This window comes from Mesocricetus auratus, unplaced genomic scaffold (assembly GCF_017639785.1).
Source record: "Mesocricetus auratus isolate SY011 unplaced genomic scaffold, BCM_Maur_2.0 Super-Scaffold_6731, whole genome shotgun sequence".
Lineage (NCBI taxonomy): Eukaryota > Metazoa > Chordata > Mammalia > Rodentia > Cricetidae > Mesocricetus > Mesocricetus auratus.
Genome location: NW_024429185.1, coordinates 3,458,803 through 3,470,903, shown reverse-complemented (window position 1 = coordinate 3,470,903; position 12,101 = coordinate 3,458,803).

Sequence of the window (12,101 nt, the reverse complement as noted above, 5' to 3'; positions counted from 1 at the left end):
CTACAATTATATCTGATTTCCTTAATTCATTGTTTGCAGGAACAAACCTTTTTTTGTAATTAGGGTAGGACCAACAGAGCGGTCACTGTCAGTGTAACCTGTACAGATCTGGACAGGCTTATTCAGTATGGCTCTTAGGTGTCTTGTCAGTCTTACTCCACTGTGGCATATTTTAAAAGGTTATAATTTAATATTCATATGAGAATATTTACCAAAAGCTTTGAATTCTTTGCTGTTTGACTTCCCAACATACATTAAATTAGAAATTTACAAACAACTTTTAACTTGTTCTTCAATTGGTTGATTGTGTTGGTAACACTTTTACAACTTTTCTCATGTGGAAGAAAGGGAAGAATGAGGCACCAAAAACTATCCCAACAAAAGTACATACATACACACACGCATGCATGCACATGTGCACACGCGCGCACACATGTATGCGAAGAAGGAAGACTCTAGTTCCTTTCCCAGCCCTTTTTTTTTATGGCTGCAGTAATTGATGGTTTTATATTCATGCGCTTAATGTAATTAGAACCGTGACTCAATCTGTCATGTCATTCCGTGCCCCTAGAGCTCCACTGCACCTTCTCTGCCGGGATACATTGTGGATACTTCACTGACTGTGATGTCACCTCCAACAGGCTGGTTAGTGAACCATGAAATGGATACCTGCTTCTGCTAACACTCTTACAGGCTACCAAGGCTTTGGTTATGTTCAAGCTGTTCTTGTGTAGCCCATTCAAGAGTGAATCCTGAAAACACTATAAAAATCTTACCTTCGCTGAAACTGACACTTTTTCTTTCTCTGTTCTGGCTGTTTTGGAGATGCTCCAGCATTTGTTTAAAAGTGGTCATTACTTTACAATTCATATGAAAAACACATTTTCTAAATTATTTTTGAGTCCCTAATATATCTTACATTAGATACTAACAAATAATATATTTTTAAAGAGATCTCACTATGTATCCCAGCTGGCCTTGAACCAACTATGTAGACTGATGGGGGAAGTCCTTCTGTATATACGTTTCTCTTATTGGTTGATGAATAAGATACTGTTTGGCCAATAACCAGGCAGAAAGCACTGGTAGGTGTTGCACCCTTCCCCATGGGGTCTGTCTGAAGACCGCTAGTACTAGGAGCTTTTAGCTAAACACTTCTCCACCCTCTCCTCTCAGCAACACCTGCAGCAAGTTCCTGTTATCCATCCTTTGTTTAAGTGCTAATTCCTGTTTTGGGCCACCTTTTGCTAGAGGGCCCTGGGAACAGAGGCTTCCACCTTGGGGATTTTCCACCATGCCTGCCTTGGATATTTAAGGCTCTACCCCTGCAAGAATAAACACCATTCTCCTTGTAAGAATGAACCGATGTCTTTGTCTTCATTTTACATCCTTAGCCCTTTGCCTCGGATTGTTGTGAAGTATGGTAGCACCATAGCTGCAAACACACCTGCGGCTCACTACAGGTATGGCCACCAGACTAGGAGAAGACTGGGGAGAAGAAGGCAAAAAAGGAGATGCCATGTGGGGACACCAGACCTTGAGCAGAAACCCACTTCCCCTTCGGCCTGGGAGCAGGCAGCTGTGTAATGTTTACTGAAAACAATTCAGTGCTTTGAAGCTCTTGATAGGGCTCAGATAAGGGCTCCTCACTGAGATACCATGACTTTCACACCCCCTACGGCTAGATGCCTCTTCCTGCCCCCCCCTGCGGTGTCTCCCCGATTCTGGGGCTGGAGATTAACCACCAACCAGGAGGGTGAGAAGTCTGGAAAGAATGGTATATAGATGAATGGCAGAAGTCCTTAAAAAGGGAAGCTCCTTTTTCTTAGAGACACTTCTCCTGAGAGCTCTCCTAAGCGGACTGGGGTCTCCTCCTAAGCTGACTTGGGAAGCATAAAGTTTTCTTAAAGCAACCAACCGGTCTCTGTGTCATCTATCCCGACCACCTCGCTACATTCTCGGATGCAGGCCGCACAGCAGGTGCGACAATGCCATGTAGCAGATGAAGAAGTAACAGGTCCAGACCCTTCTCCAGTAAGATAAGATCACGTGGAAATACTTAGATTAATAGAAATTGATTAATAAGAGCTAGCCAGTAAGAAGCCCTAGTCATCGGCCAATATTTTATAATTTATATAGCATCCATATGTTTATTTGGGGTTAATTGGCTGCAGTACCAGGTGGAAAGAAACTCCAGCAACAGTAGACCATGTTGGCCTTGAAATCAGAGATCTGTCTGCCTCTTGCCTTCCAAATTCTGGGATTGAAGGCATGGGCAAACAGGCCTAGCCAAATAACTTTGAATACATTCTTCAACAGTTGATTATGATTTATGAATGCTGTCCTTTCCACCTTTTCTCATGGAGAATAAATTGGAAAAACTTAGTTCTTGATTAAAACAACACACACACACTCATTCACACTCACACACTCTCACACTCACACACTCTCACACTCACTCACACACACACACACACACACACACACACACACACGGGAAGTCAGGCCGTGGTTCTGATGGCTGCGGTGACTTCGTATTTATGTACTCATGAGTTAGTGCTCCTGCTTCATCTACCCATGTCCCTAGAGTACCACAGCCTTATCTCTTACACATGCCCATACACACAAGTTTTTTTTAATTAGGGTTTTGAATAGGTATGGAGAAGTAGATTACCATCAGTGAGAGTGGTTAACATTAGAAGGCCCACCTTAAAGCTGTTACTTTGGAAATAATGGCTAAACATAAAAAATGTGAAATAAAAACTTTTCAGCCTGAAAGAGTGTATTCCATATGGACTGTGGCATATGGCTTTATAAGGACAACATGATTCATAGCTAAACATTGCCATAGTTCAGGACACATTTTATAATGCTGAAGCATCAGAATCTGCAGAAAGAACCTAATGGCTTGTACATCCACTTTGAAGACTCCATATGAAATGTGGAAGAAAACTATCTCTCTTGGGCAGCAGAAATACCAAGAGTTCTGGGTGACTCTAGTATGAGCTTGACATTTCAAGACTCAAACACATAATTAGGAAATCCAATTTGTTACCAATGGTTATGGACTGTATAATTCTAAAAAAATGGCTAATACTGTGATCCTTAGGGGCAGAGATCATAAAATTTCTGACTTAGGGGCTATGGATGTATATATATACACACACACATATATATGTGTGTGTGTGGGAGAACATTCGCCAATGGCATACATGTGTGACCTTGAGTTCAGTGACAGACACAGTCAAAAAGCAAGAGTACTGCAGTACAGCATCCAGCTACAACATCTGGCTTATTTTTTTTTATTTGGTTGACAGCTCATAAAGTTCACTAACTGCTGTTGGAAAACTGTGTAAACCATACTAAGATCAGCGAGTCTGAATGACAATTAGGTATATCCACTGAGTCACTCACTGTCTCCATCAAGGTTTCCACACAAGGTCTTTTTTTAAACCTGAGATCTACTGGATCCCCTCCTATCTCCACTTCCCACTAGACAGGGATTACAAATTCAGTTAGAAATACCCATTTATGAGTGGGTGCCATGGATTTGAATCTGTTTGCTTGAACTATACCATCAAGAACCCTATCTTTAAGCTTTCTGAGATAATCTTAATATCTTTAGATCTGGAGTTTACTGTTATCTTTGTCAAATTTGTCATATACTCCAGTCCATGTTCTAAAATGCTCACTAAAGTTATCTTTGTCAAATTTGTCATATACCCCAGTCAGTGTTCTAAAATGCTCACTAATGTTATCTTTGTCAAATTTGTCATATACCCCAGTCTGTGTTCTAAAATGCTCACTGTTATCTTTGTCAAATTTGTCATACACCCCAGTCTGTGTTCTAAAATGCTCACTTCTGCACAAACCACTGAGGTTCCTCTTCAGTCTCCACCTTGCTCTGTTATCTCATGCCCATCCTCCTCTATGTGACTAACTTGCTAATTCCACACTTGCTCTTTCCATGGCCTTGAAAGACCCTAACTCAACATTTTTAGACCCCTAGCAACTAGCCCAGCACAGAGTAACTTGTTCTTCTGCCCTCTCCTGAGAAACCGGTGACCTCAAGATAAACTTAAAAGATAACATTCTCTGATTCAGGAACTAGCTCACCACATTCCTGACGCATCGGGTGCCTTGCTCAATGTTTAACTGTACAATGCCCCAAGAATGCTTGCTCGAGATAACCTATAACCTTCCCGTTATCACCTAACTTCTGCATCCTTTATGGTGTTTACCTAACTTCCCCATCCTTTATGGTGTTTGCCTAACTTGCCCATTCTTTATGGTGTTTGCCTAAACTCCCCCATTCTTTATGGTTTTTCCCTTTTAAAAACCCCCAACTGCAGCTACTGAGGATCAAACTCCCCTGCCCCTGTGAGGCTTATGAGCTTGGCCCCAGTACACTGGTTCCCCGAATAAACCTCGTGTGTTTGCATCAAGAACGGTCTCTCTTTAATTACTGGGGTGTCGGCTTATCCCGAGACTTGAGTGAGGGTCTCCCCACTCTGGGGGTCTTTCAGCCTCACTAAATGCATTCTAATCTTATTACCAGATACTTGAACACTAGTGGGCAAGTCAGGAGACATCCAGCCTTACAGTTGAGGAGCTTGAGTGAAAATTATCATTTCTGCCTTTCACTGTTTGCCAAATCAATTACTTTAGTGTGTTTTAACTTTGGGTATATTCTAGATTCTTTTATATGTATTCAGAAAAAAAGTAAATACTTATCTCTCAGAAAATTAAAACAAACGTCACAGGAGGAAAGATGAACAATAAAGGGTAAAAATCAACAAAGGAGTATAGTTATAAAATAAGAAGGGGAACAAAACCCCCTGGGGTTGAAGCATGTCAATGAAAACATCCTCTCAGCAGATGCTAACAACTACTTCTCACTTACCACAGAACTTCCTCTGCAGGACTTGACTGCTTAAGTAAAGTCTTTGGTCATCTTACCCTTGCTGAGCCTGGTCTGCCTCAAAACTTCTGATGACCAAAGCAAAGCAATTGTAACAGTGGCAATTGTCAAAAAATATTCAGGCTGTTGGGTCTTGTAAGCTGGGTTTCTTCTTATGTGCGTAAAGCTCTACATTAGAGCCACTGACACAACCTAATCTAGTTTTCTGAACCTGTGTGATGTGTATCTGCAGCCTGACACTGGAGGGCATGGGTCCCAGTCAACCTGTACAGAAGGCTAAAGATGAACAGGAAGACAAGACTAGGTACAGCCTCACGATCTCTAAACACAGGTACCTAGAGAGTAGGAGCTCTATCAGACAGCACTCTCACTCCATAACCCCAGTCTGATTGCCCTAAGGCAGAGCAAGCACTGAACACAGGATATGGCATCCATCTCCTTAGATTAGAGTGTAAGTATCAGCTTCTAGTCTTTGCATTACCCGATGACTTAATGCATTTTAAAACCTATAAAAATCTTACCTACATGAAGATGTCTGTTCAGTACTGTCCACTTCTAAAACAAAAAAGAAATGTATTTTATAACAACTGTAGTACTTGGGATGTAATTGGCCACCATAAAGTCAGAGAGAGTGGCATTATTATGATGTGTGGCCTTGTTGGAGGAAGTGTGTCACTGTGGGGATGGACTTTGAGGTTTCCTTTGCTCAAGCTTTGTTCAGTGTGACACTCAGACCACTTCCAATTACCTAGGCATGTGGGACTCCTTGACTCCTCATCCATACAAATACAAATCCAATGATATTCATACTGAAATAATACAAAAGAAACTCCCCCAACTGGGAAGAGGGCCACTTGGATTCATCTACAGTATGTACTCCCTAGTGCAGTTTCCAAGATAAGATAGAAAGATGCTGTGACAACAGCTTTTGGAAGAACAGACACTTGACAGTGTTCCTTCCTTCCAGAAGCTATGAGACTCAGTGGACCAGGACAGTGCAGTTAGTGCTGTGAATTACAGAACCTGGACATTTGTTCAGTTTTCCTCCTGTTGGGGGAAATTGCTGTGGAAACCACGCTTTTGAGCATGGGAACCATGGGTCATCATATCCTATATTACTAATAAGCAACAGGAAATGAGGTTCTAGAGGAATAGCTAATAGGGAGAGCACTTGCTTAGACTACTCACAAAGCCCTGTTTTCAGCACTTAGTTGTAAAAGAGAAGCTTTTTCTTTGGGAGAAGCCTTCCCGCCAGCCTGGTTCTAGAGCCGCATCAGTCCCAAATAAACACACAGGAGGCTATATTAATTATGAAGCTGTTGGCCTTGCTTGTTTCTTACTGGCTAGCTCTGACTAAAGTAATTATCCCATAATTGTTAATCTAAGTATTTCTCTTACCGGAGAATAGTTCTGGGCTTCCTACCCCATGGCGTTACATCTTGACTCTCTGTGTTTCTCCCTCCCAGAGGTCTCCTGGACTCCTAGTCCCACCTATCTAGATTCCTATTGGCTCAACAGTGCTTTATTGACATAAGACTTCCCCAACACTTAGTATTGCCTAATGAAAGAAAGAGAAAATATAATTGTTTTAACCATCTTCAGTGAGTCTATTATACTGTACTATGACATGACAGTCACTTTCAAATGAGAGATACTTAAAGGTAACAGTGACAGAGTATCTAAATAGAAACTAAACAGCTAAATAGAAATTGAGGAATATAAGTGGTTTAATTGTGTAGCCAGCAAGAAGATAATGAAAACAATTGGATATTGTATATTATTTTGTGATATAATCACATTTTAATGAAGTTGAACTATGCATTAATATGTAGATAGAAAACATGTATTCATTATAAAAACTGAAAGAGAATGGGCTTGAAAAAATGTTGGAAATCCTTTCATAATCCTTACATTTGCTATAATGTACCTGAAGAGGATACTCATAATACCAGCTTAAAACCCATTTTCTTGTATATTAAGTGACAGTTCATGTACCAGGAGCCCAATTAAGTGAACCAATATTTTTCAGAAAATACTGTTTGAGATTTGAAATTTCTTGGAAATAACATCTGCATTTATACTTGGTTTCCTTGCTTCCTTTGGGGGAAATCAACTTTTTATCCTTCTTTACAATGTACTGAATTTTCCTCCCACTGTGGGGGATTGCTGTGGAAACCATGCTCTGGAGCAGGGAAACCATGGGTCATCATATCTTTTATTACTAATAAACAACAGGAAATGAGGTGCTGGAGGTGCAGCTAATAGGGAGAGCACTTGCCTAGATCACAAAGCCCACCACTTAGAGTAGGTGATTATAAAAAATCTTACTTTCATCGACCTATATTTAATCACAATGACTTAATCACTGATTTTTGAATGTTTCCCTGTGATAGAGTTAGAAATCAATAATTAATAATCACATGAACATTACCCAAGTGCTCTGAATTTCTCTCTTTTTTTTGCATTCCACATGTAGCTTACATTAGAGATTTATTGACAAATAACTTTTAATTTCTGATTTAACACTTAATTTTGACTTGTGACTGTTTTCCTTATGACCTTTTCTCCTTTTGAAAAATGTAGTTCCTGATGAAAACACCGCCACCACCCAGGCATGCACACAGGGACAGGGGTCTCTTCCACATCCTTTGTTCTGATTTCTGCGATAAGTACATTTTATATTTGCATATGTACATGACCAGTTCAGTTATCACTTCTAGCTCATCCCTCCTCTCCTGCCCCTATAGCACACACCCCCTTCTCCGTTCTCCCAATTTTAAAGGGCATCAACCCATACTGTAAAGAAAAAAATTACATTTTATAAATTGACTTGTTTCTCAACTGAAAATTTATCGCAGATTCTGTAAACATAAATATGCCCTGTGAAGAGTCGCAAAGGATAGATTTTCCTTCAGCCCCCGCCACACTTTTACACACACAGCTGCCTCCTTCCCTTTGACACAACTTTCCCCTGCCTGTGAACACCACTCCTCTCCAAAACTCTCCCCAAATACTCACTGGTTCCAAGTGTCTTAGTTCCATGACACACCTCCATTGCGCCAACCCTAAAACGTGGGGTATAGGCTTGCTGTGCCTCTGTTGAATGAGAGAGCTCATTCAAAAGTATTTCTTCCCTAAACTAAGAATCATTATTTCCCATACTGAACAGCGTTTCCTATGTGCTGAAAGCCTTGCTCCAGATGGGTTCAATGATGTGGCATGGATGTGTGAAGTCAATGCCATTAAGAGGCTGTGACCACCTGTTGTTGTTCAAACATGTGATCCTGGATAGCCTGGGCTGTCTTTATTATACAGTTTCAATGGTTTAAATGAACAGTTTTACAACCAGTCTTGCTTCCTATGTTTCTAAAAATGGTTACAATAATTACCAATTTGTTCCTTGTCTCCTACCCCTCCTGCTTCCCACTGGTAATCATTACCTGTATAATATATAACATAATCTATAACTCTGTTAGAAGCATAAGCAGTTTTGCAAGCTACAAAGGAACTTGTCTAACTAGGCACACACAGAGGTAGAACAGTGTGCGTATTGGCAGCATACGAGGTTACAGCATCATGCAGGGTGAGAGACAGCTTTGTCTCTTCTGGTTAATATTTACATCCGATAGTGCCTGAGTTCTCACAATCAACTCACCAGCCGAAACTGAATCAATCCGTTCTACATTCTATTCTACTCTCCCTCCTCTGGGGATATACCAGGTTTTTCCATTTATCCTATAGGCAACATTACTTGGAAACTGACTCTTAATAGTGAGATATTTATCCCTTGTCCTTATGTCTGTCTCTCTTAACCTGTTAGGATATTGGCATGGTATTAGAAATGAGGACACTGTAGATTTCTATGATTCTGCTTCATTCCCTATCTCTAGACTGTTCCCATTAATTCTTGATTCCATCTATTTAATAACATATCTCAAAGACTCTTGTGGTTAAAAACATTATTTCCAGAACAGTTATGCAAATATGTATCCCTAATCTTCATGGCCTACTGTGACTCAGTCAGGCCAGCAGTGTGGCCAGCATAGTATAAGCAAGGAGAGCATGTAGCACACACGCTCCCGGAGTCACACCCAGAAGCATGTGTCCACGGTTCTCGCCAAGTGGGTCGGGCTCTCCAGGCTCTCCAGGCTCTCTCTCCAGACTCTCTCTCCAGGCTCTCCAGGCTCTCTCTCCAGACTCTCTCTCCAGGCTCTCTCTCCAGGCTCTCCAGGCTCTCTCTCCAGGCTCTCTCTCCAGGCTCTCTCTCCAGGCTCTCCAGGCTCTCTCTCCAGGCTCTCTCTCCAGGCTCTCTCTCCAGGCTCTCTCTCCAGGCTCTCTCTCCAGGCTCTCTCTCCAGGCTCTCCAGGGTCTTGCCTCAAGGAGAGTCATTTGTGCCAGTCTCAGGCCTTGTTTCCCAAAGAAGTCACATGGCTCCTGCCACTATGTACACAGAAAATTTGAGAAAAGTTAAATTTTTTAAAAAGTCTCCATTGTATGTTTTCTTCAATGATCAAATTTCCAAATTTGCTAGCACCCCTGTGACCTTTCTTGTTTTCCTTTCCAGCTTCATCTCTGACAACATCCACGACTTCTTAAGTGCAACCAAGTTCTGTTTATTCTAAAAAACATTTACCTTAAAATTAATTGTTATTATTTGTGTATATGTGAAGTGTGTGTGGGCCCAAATACTTTATTCATTGAATTTTAAAATAAAGGTCAAATTCTGAGGCAACATATGCTGTGCTGTGTTCTCTTATACTACCTATCAAAAATATGAAAAACACATTTGGAGAAATTTTTTTACTGTAAATAGATTCAGTGGCAGTGCTTGAGCTTTGGAATGTACAAAACGAATCCGAGTATCCAACTGTCACTGTTGGAAGTGCATGGTAATGAAGTTGAATGATTTGTACCTCTGCTTTGGCTTCAATATCTGCATGGTATTCAGGCAGTTTTCTGGCAATTGTTGTGTTACCCCTAGAAACAGCGTGGTGCAGGGATATATTTTCACTGAAATCTATCAGGCGAGGATCAGCACCCTGCATCAGTGTTACAGAAACACACTCTGCATTGTCTTGCTGTGGTATTGTATAAAGAAATATAAATCTTCCAGATTGGTGGTGACTCCAATTGTTATGAGAGAGCCTTTGTCCAGTAACTGACCGAAACAGATGCAGAGACCCACAGCCAAGCTCTGGACAGAGCTCGTGGAATCCTGCTGAAGAAAGGGAAGAGAGCTTGTGGGAGTCAGAAAAGGCAAAAACATCCCAAGAAAGTTCAAAGAAACAGCTACCCAGCTCATGGGGACTCACAGAGTCTGAACCAACAACCAGGGAGACTGCATGGGACCAGCCTAAGTGCTCTGCATATATGTGACAATTGTGTAGCTTAGTCTATTTGTGGAACTCCTTACAATGGCAGCAAGGGCTGTCCCTGAAGCTTTGGCTGGCTCTTGGGAATCTTTTCCTTGAGGAAGGATTTCAGGTGTGTGAAAAGACACGTATGTATTCTAAACACTTAGATCCATGCGAGCTGGTGTCCTGCAGTGTCTGGGGACTTTCTTCCCCATCTACCTGTGGGAAGGTCACAGTAGCTGTGGAGGTGTTCTCCATAGTCCATCTAGTGTGGGGCTGCTAGTGTGCATCTTTTTCCCAAAATGGCACATTATTTTGCTAACATCAGGTAAAAATTCTCTTCATAAGTTCAAAGATAAAACACATCCATGAATCCTGATGGTTATTTTAAAAGTTAATTCATTTGTGAACTTACTACTGAACTTGAAAACATCACTGTACTGTTGTTTTAAAAAGGGTTATAATGAACTATTTCTTCCCATGGAGAAATCACTCTTTAATTTGTGGAGCTGTGTGAAGACTATTATCAATCCGACTATCCGTGTTCACTCCTACTTGTTATCCATCATCCATCAGTTTATTTAACATAAACCTGCTATAAAACACTGAATAGACCAAATGGAGTGCAAGTTATTATTTTCTCCCTCTACTATGTAATGGTGTTGGAACTAAGTCAAACATTGTCTTTGAGAACTTTGTGGAAAAGTGAGAATTCATTTCCATCGAGTATGAAAAGCTTGGGATCCAGTCTGTGAGAAAGAATGCTCCCTTCCATTCTCTCCAAATTACTTCTAGAGCTAAGGTTATAACAATGTATGAGTCAATTACAATAGACTCATAAAGGATTAATATGTGTTCAGTAAATAATAGAAAGGGGGCTTGATAAACAGGTAGGACAGAAACTATTTCACAGGCCCTCAAGTTGGAAGTGCTTTTGAAGGGACCCTCAAGTTATCATGGTCTATAAATCCTCCCAAGCAAGCACAGAGTGCAAGAAGAAACTGAAAGACCCCAAACGGGGGACTTTCACGGGAGGGAGACCCGAACCCAAGGAACACCGAGACCACGAGCTTGGATGCAACAGCAAGAGGCTTTATTGATAATACACGGGTACCCGGGGCATCTCAGTCTCGGGACTGAGAGCCCCGAGCTGGGGACTCAGGGGTCCTTTTATAGCAAAAAGCGGAGTACAGAAGCAAGAAGCCTAGTTACAGGACCTTGATTGGGCAATTTAAATGAGGCTAGGGCTCAGAACGAGGGCAATTAAGGTTTCTCTCAGAACTCAAGTCTCGGCCTTGGCCCTATCTGAGGAACAATAGGAGGTCTCTGTGCTTGCCCAGTCTTGCTGGGCTGGCTATAGACACCTGTGTCCCTGGGCAGAGTTCCCTTCTGATAAAGAAATGACTATTCAGCTGAGCTGTGGGGGAAACGGAATTTTCCATGAGCCTCAGCTTGCCTGTGTAGGCTGGGCCGGGGTCTTTCAAAACAATGCTAGTTAAACCGTTCGGGCCATTTCCTCATTTCATGTGGAAATGAGGATGTGGCTGGGGGAAAACTGCTGTTAAGACAACCTCATTCAATACATTTGATTTTAGTATACTAGAAACCAAAACCTTGTGAAGACAAGCGGCCCAGCCCCACCACTCCTTGGCTTACACCCAAAGGACTCTACAAACTGTCCTACAGATTTGCTCAGCCGCGCTCATTGCTGCCTTATTCGTATTAGGTAGGAAATACAAACAACCAAATGTCTTTCAACGGATGAGTGGATAACAAAAATGTGTACAAAACACAATGGGAATTCTATTAAGCTGTAAAGAAAATGA